This window comes from Botryllus schlosseri, chromosome 4 (assembly GCF_051294905.1).
Source record: "Botryllus schlosseri isolate E-star chromosome 4, Bs_hap1, whole genome shotgun sequence".
In the NCBI taxonomy this organism is placed as follows: domain Eukaryota; kingdom Metazoa; phylum Chordata; class Ascidiacea; order Stolidobranchia; family Styelidae; genus Botryllus; species Botryllus schlosseri.
Genome location: NC_137239.1, coordinates 8,611,945 through 8,619,842, shown reverse-complemented (window position 1 = coordinate 8,619,842; position 7,898 = coordinate 8,611,945). Strand labels below are relative to the sequence as shown.

Here is a 7,898-nt window from a genome sequence, read left to right as displayed (position 1 = left end):
TAGCCAACCTAGTAAAGTATGACACTGCTGTATAGCCAACCAAGTAAACTATGACAACTCTGTATTTCAGTAAATCATGAATTTGTTCAATTTCTACACATCATATAATCTGCATCAGGCCATAAATAACAGTGAATATCGAATAATATCAGCGTCTTCTACCTATTTACAAGCCATTGTCGGAAACCTTGCAGCTGGAAAGGGGGGGGGGTAATAGGATTGATTAAATCAACAGTTTCAATTCGCGTTAATCGACAATTACGATGGAGTATAGGGTTGCATTTAAAACAAACATGATAAATCAAGGCCCTTGTATAAAACATCTTTTTTTAAGCCATGACGTCAAGAATATTCAATAGTGACGTCATATTGGATTGACATTGACAATTGTAAATATAGTGTAAATATAGCTCCTTTGACGAAATATCTGTGCTATTGCTGTTAAACCGACTATTTTGAGGGTTCCAGCCATCCCATATCGATATTAGTCCGCTATATCGGGTGGTAATCGTCCGTGAGCTCATACAACACGTGTTTTGGAAAGTATTTACCCAATTATGGCATAATTTTACAACTTAAAAAGAATTTTTTTCAAAAGGCCCTTGTTTAAAACACTGTTTAAAGCATGTTATAAACATGGCGTTTCAAACACCGTTTGTTTTAAATGCACCCCTACCATGGAGCATTTACAATAACGAAAAGATAGCACGGCCTGTAAGGACTCGAAATTGTGATAGCAGCATTGTCACCTTCTATGTCACTCAATGAAAGTTGATCAAGAAATCAGCACACCATTGATACTTCTCTTCAGGTTCAAATGCAGCTTCGGGGGGTAGAAGTTTGGTACATATCAATATCAATTTGAGAAGCATTTGGTAGACCCAGTTGTTGAATTCAGCTGATATTTTGTTCACCAAGAAATAGTTTCATGACCGCAGTGAAGAAATTACCACCATGGCTTAACGGTACATCATGAATGGGCCTCCTGAAGCATTTCATGCCATTTATCAGTTGAGAAATATTCAGTATCATTGTCTTGCAGATTTTCCGATTGAGCGATAGATGATTCCATGTCAAAAAACATCTCGGTGAGGAGGCACGAGATCCAAATATTCAGATTGTGGCCATCTTTGCCAAGATTTCAATGGGATGTGCCCAGTATAATATATTAGGATATCCACTGTTGACGTGATGCAAATGCTGGAACATCGCGTTTCTTTTTCCGGAATCTGCAACAAAAATGAACAAATGATGTATTTAGAGACACAAATTAACCTTAAGAATATATATATAGATGTATGCAGAGATGGTCAATAGTGAAGAACTTCTACTTCATTGCAGTACTCAAGTAGGTGCTGCGAATTTTCGAAGATACATCTTGTAAATTTGAAGCAGCCATCTCCAAACTCAAGTACCTTGCAAGCATTTCACTTTCTACAGCTACTTGAGGAAGTTCAAATACCAGTACGCCCGGGAATACGACTGGTACTTGAGTAGCAATGCTGACTACTTTAACCACATCAGGATCAATGTAAATCGCTCATTTTATAACGTATCACTAGAATCAGCCAAACTTAACTTGGGCCGACTGAGGAGAGCTCCATGCGTTATTGGGACGATTTGACGAAACCTTGCAAATTGAAAGCAATCTTCAGAGTTTTCTTTTCCTTCGTCGTACAGGCCTATAGCCTCTAGGCTGTAAGTGTTTATATGGTAAAGACAGGCCGTATCTCAGGGTCGTATCGTGTCCTGACGATTATATTGGCTTATCCATTCAAGGGAGTGGGCATCTTCATGGCTTCAGTAAGAGCAAATGGTCAACAAATGTTGTGGCCATATACTGGGAGTCAGCCATTGGCAGTTCACAACAGTGCACGTCTGTTGAAGTATAATTCCAGTACTGTAGCATTAAGGTGCCGTTCATTAACAAACAAACATATGCCTGCCTTGTTTTACTAGACATGTAACTGATGAATAGTATCTGTAACAAGAGATCGGATTCAACAGTTGTTATGGACAATTACAACTGCAACGACCTTGACGTGTTGCGTTTGTATTAGATTCAAATGTTTGGTTATCCCTAATTGAAATGCCTCTTGAATCTTGCACACCGGTAGTGTACTCAGTGGCTCCAATTCTTATTAGGAATAATCCAGCATTGATCTGGAATACCGGTAAGCCTGCAATACCAGTACTACCTGCATATTCACATATTAATCTATAGCACAAGATCTTAACTGACGAAGTCCTTCCTAACGGTCGCCTTCATAGTTCACACGGCACAGTGTAAATGTACACTTGCACTTGTACAATGTAAAGCCTTGGATGGTGACATACATTCGCGAAAAACATACCGCAAGGCGTGATTGAAATCATACTGCGGATATCAATGTTAACGTTGGAAATTATTCTACATTTCGTTATCTTCTCACGATTATCAGCGCAGCAAAACATGTTACATTAGATACTACAGAAGCAGAGATATTCCGAAGGCGAGTAAATGACCGTACCGGCATACCGGTAAATTGCTACTGAAGGAATAGGGCTAATACTGCAAACCCAGCAAACACCCGATCTCCCACGGACTTACGGGTACGTCCACAATTGTGCCCAGTCGTCCCACGTCCCACTTTTAGTGACTGAGGACTTGCTCAGTAGGTCACAAATTGACGTCCAATTATGTAACTCCAAGAGACCCCCAGAGGAAGTAACTTTAAGAGTGCTCCTATGCCAGTCACCAATGACCATTCCAGTGGATGTCATAATAGTGTGATGCCTGGATGCCACCAACACAGGAGTTGATTTGGATGTCCTTACTGGGAAATCGTTTCTATGAACTCAAATGTGCATTATTCTGCAGTCAATGCTGAATAAGTTGTGTTGAATACAGTCATGATACAAGTGAAATCTAGTGGAGTGAAGCCGTGGATGTTGATATGGTGTGACTTTCTCATCGCGTGGAACTTCACAAGCCCGGCTGTCGATCATTGCGGTCGCACAGTGCTAAAGAGGCTCGATATAATGTGCGATACAGAGACACAGTGGCTTATTTTATTGTGACATTACTGGGTCGAAAATGCCCACATCAAGGGCAAATACTCGTAATGCATGTGAAATATTCCGATATCAGAACTTGATAATCGTCATGATGGGATTGTGATGACTATTCCTATCACGGAACAACGCAGTAAGCAATCCTCTCGGCTATTTCGATAATGGAGTCGAACACGCCTGTTGCTTCAGATTCATCCAACCATAAAACCAGAAGCCTGCCTTCTTCTATTTGGCGAGCATCGCGCATGCGCCGCGCGTGTAATTCAATTTGATCACCGTATGTAGCAATGGCGGAGGGACGAATTATCACAGTAATGGTTTAGTTCATCATTGAAAACGTTAGCAGCGTGGACTGTGAGATGTCTCTATCATGAGTACCGGAAGGGTAGGGAGCTTGGTATTTGAGTGCCATATTTAATAAACAGCAATAGTCTCGATCATCATGAACTGCTGATGCGATATAATGAATTCGATTATATGATTATAGTGACACGGCTGTAATATCACCTACAGACGGAATTGATCGACCCGCTGCTAATTGGTAACTCATGCAAGCCGATAATTCTTGTAGTAGGCTACATTTGATACTATATGATAATGTATTGATCATAGAAGTCTGATTTATTGTGCTCTGTTCCATAATGTCTCACAAGCAATAACTTGCCATTTCATGTGCATCCTGTGAAAAGTTTTACAAGGATTTCCTAGGACTGCAGGACCCAATCAGCAAACCAGATGCCGCATAAAGTAATGTACCGGTATTTTATAACATATCGGTAATACTGAATTTTGAAATGTTATGTATAGGCTTACAGAAATGTGGAATGTTCCTTTATGGAATGTGAGATTGCTGAATTTGTGGATGCATGAAGATTGTAGCATCACATTAACATCCATTTTCGTATTTTTGTGTCCACAACAGTATATAACCATAACCATCTATAATAGCGTTAATAAAATAATTGAGGCTTTCAGTGAACATGTAAGAATTTTTGGCAATATTGGTTTATATTTAGGGTATTTTAGGAACAACATTATAATAGTTTGTTAGCTCATCTTCAACCTCGCTCTAATCAAAGGATACTCAAACACTATACCAATTATAAACTCTATAAACTTAACATGTTCATGGCCTGGTGCAGACGGGTTGTTGGCAATGTTACCGCAATGTTGGCACGGCCTCCATGCATACTGTTATTGCTTGATTATAACTTTCGATATTAGTATATATACACGGAAACATTGCCTACATTGTAGCAGTATCAAAAAAGTAGGCTATGGATGGGCCCTAAGGAAGGCTGATTGCTCATGGTCATCTTGCCGTCGATAAGAAAACACAACCTTATTATCAATGGATTCTTACTATATATGGATGGGACATATCTGTGTTTGTGTATACAAAGTTACTTCATTTCTACCAGGAGACTAGATATTGAACAGGCAATGTTATGTAGTTCCAAACTTCAGAGGAAGGCGCCGCAGTGGTGCATTGTTCATGGATCAAGATGTTAAATTATGTAAGTTGAAGTTACGAACTATATATGATGATTTATGATATTTCATTAATTAGCAATTTATTACCCTGAAAAAAGTGCCATCGATGATGCGGAAATATACAATTGACGGTGGTTCGCAATCGGGCTGCTAAAACGTGCTGGGTGGAACTATAATTTTATTATAAACTGCATTGTTACAGTGGCACAGAGCGTGTAATTTCATTAGGCTGTCTTGAAAATAGTCACATACTTGGCTCGAATCATAAGAATTGATACTCGTTCGAGATTTGAGTAACCATACCAATGTGCTCAGCCCTACTGATTAGTCATTGTAGTGAGTAGAATGTGCAAATGGTCCAGCTTGAACTTCATTGTCTTTTTTTTTTACAGGATATTCTAGATTCCTGGCTTGGCTTCTTGACAAATGGCTTCACTACAAACATAATAATATCTTTGATTATTTAGATCGGCAATGTCTTCAATTGATAGTGCTCAACAACGTCAAGAATACTGTACAAAGTATGTCTTGATGACTGGAACCAATAACGTTCGGAAGAACTACTGCCACATGGAACAAGCGTTGCTGTAAAATCGGTGCTGCGTCATCCTCAGGAAAAAGTCAAAAGGCATAAAACATTGAATACACTTCATGGAAACCAGAGGCTGTGAAAGTAATCATCTTTTGAACTGAAGTAGATGTAATGTTATGGATTTATACACACCTAGAGGTAACAACTTTAAAGTTGCGTTAGATCTACTCGAAATGGAAGTAGATAATGCACTTCTGGAAAGTATACAAATAATAAGTTTGAAAAAGTAGATTTGGTTGAGGTGTTGCGTAGGCATTCTTAGCGTTTAATCATAGTTGGTGGTCAAAGTACATATTGTTTGCACCGGAGTTTAAATAGTTGCAACGACTTGAATTTCTACTGCTGTACAATTAGCCATTTACTAGGCTTGTAAAATTCACTTCAAAATGAAGTAAAAAGTTCTAAAAGAAGATTTTGTGCTCTATTCTATCCCAGGGGTTCTTGAACAGGGCCCGTAGACCCTTTTGTGGTACGATATGCATCGTGGAATTAGACCTATATGCTGTGGTTCTCGTGCTATGCGAAATTTTATGTGAATTGACTATCTGATTTTAATATAGGTACCATCAGAAATTGTGTTGAAAATAAATTTTGGGCTGCTAGAAATCTTATGAGTAGCATGAAGTGTGCGATCGCTAAGGCTAAGAAACAATGCTATTACTATGGCTAAAGTTGTTGATATGTTCCAATAATAATCGAAGCCAACATCTAATTCTTAATTAATTTGACTTTGGTAATGACAGTAGCAACAGCCTACTTATCACGACTATATCAAAACCCGGATTAGGCTACACCGCTCAAATGCTCTGATACCAGATCAAATTTCAGTAGATTTTAAATACAACTGTGACACGTCAAAGGTCCACCAACTGAAATAGTATAACCCAGAGTTTGATGATTTCATGATGCATCCTATTGCATCATCTCTATAACTCATTATTTTAACAAATTATGCCCAGCACAAAAATAATTTTATTGAACTATTCAAAACTGTGATTTTTTTCGTGTCAAACGTGAATAATAAAATAGTAAATTACATTCTCGAGATGTTTGTGGAATGCCTGTCTGCAAGCTCCCGTCAAATGAGGCCTACATGGAAATTATACATTGAATATCCCTATCTTGCTGCGTCGTCAAAAATCCGGAAATTGACCTGCGACCACATTTGAATTTGAAGCCTCTGCTCTATATGATGTGACAACATTATGAACAAGGAAAAGTTGAAATATCTATCTCGTATGCGAATTCGAAGAAAATGAATACTGGCTCTACATCATATCGAAGAATGTTTTTTAGATTTAAGATAATTCCTATTTTATTGTACTTTGAGACAATACATTTGTCATTCACACGATCGTGCGTAGCTACGTCCTACATGTGCCGTGTTCTGCGATATGACGAATCTATGTTTTTACGCCTCGCAGTGGTACATAGAATCGGAATTCTAATTCTTGTTGAATACAATTTATGTACCCTAAAAGATCATCTGTTTCGACTTATCGTTACTCTATTCAGATTCGTGGCAAGCCCTAGTTGTAGTAGGTGATAGTTCCAAATAAAGGTGGTCAAAGTATTCATCGTTAGTACTGTACTAAATAGTATAAATAGCGATTTACAAGACATCAAACTACTTCCAAGTGTCGACATGGTCAAAATATGGAGACTTGAGGAATGTCGTAGTTGTATGCTTTTAAACAGAGATAAGGAAAGCAATCATGTTCAGCACTCAATTAGAAATATTTGTAGCGTCAGTAGTCTAATACAAGTAAGAGTAACGCAATGTATTTCTAGTCGGGTTCAAGCACTCAAGTAGCGATATACACGGCTTATCAAAACTATTTTAGGTAAAGTAGAAGTTCTGGAAAGTACTGAAGTATGTACTGGAGGTGTTTCCACAATATAATTTGATTGACGGGTTTCATACTCTATATCACAACGTCAGAAGCTCCCGCACTCGAGTAGACATTGTAGTATCGTCATAAATTATCACTCAGCACAAGTAGAAGTAGCGGATCACAATTAATGCATGAGGGAATATAAATTAAAGCAGCTCTGACGCAAATTTCATGTGCTATGTCAGCAGAGTGGCTCTACAAATGATTTGCTGACATTGTTGTATATGTTTCAGGCAAAACAAAGACCAAGAAGAAAACTGTTGTTGCAACCAAGTTTATTGCGAATACGCACTCGCGCTCTTAACATGATGCGGTGCAAATGATGCATCGTTTTATAATATGCAATGTAAATTTTACTTGCTCCATGCTTTTCCCTGTTTTAGTTGTATTAGCAGTTGTACTTTTTCAAAGTCATGTGACACGTTTATTTCTAATTTCATGATGCACTTCAATTGAAATGTTTGTAATGGTAATATAAAATTGACTTAGAACTTGCTGTTATATACAAAATCCCACTGACACATTTATTCGTAGTGATTTCCTGATCGATTTCTCATGTAAGCCTGAACTTTGTTTACCAGTAATAGTTCATTAGTTAATGTTGTACTTGTATTTTGCAATTGTCGTTTTACAGTAACCCAATATAAACAGTTCGATAGTTTATATGATGTTGAATTCCATGTAATTGCACCAGGTTAGGAGGGGAGTCCTGATATGGTAATCCTGAGGAATAGAACAGGTGGTAAATGACATATCCATAGGGAGTCACGTCGCGTCCACAGTAGGTCTGACGCATCCATAGAGAGTCACGTCACGTTCACAGCAGATCCAATGAGTCCATATGGAGTCGCTTCACGTCCATA

At 38.3% G+C, this 7,898-nt stretch overlaps 1 long non-coding RNA gene across 2 annotated transcripts; it reads left to right on the top strand.

Annotated features, from left to right (window-relative positions):
- Nucleotides 1-2,543: 2,543 nt before the first annotated feature.
- On the top strand, nt 2,544-7,698 carry LOC145438126 (uncharacterized). 2 transcript variants are annotated; one of them, XR_013914839.1, is made up of 3 exons: nt 2,544-4,571; nt 5,016-5,176; nt 7,269-7,698. It is a non-coding gene; the product is annotated as an uncharacterized LOC145438126 (long non-coding RNA). The 2 variants fall into 2 exon arrangements; XR_013914840.1 differs by having other exon boundaries at nt 5,016-5,221.
- The last annotated feature ends 200 nt before the right edge of the window (nt 7,699-7,898 follow it).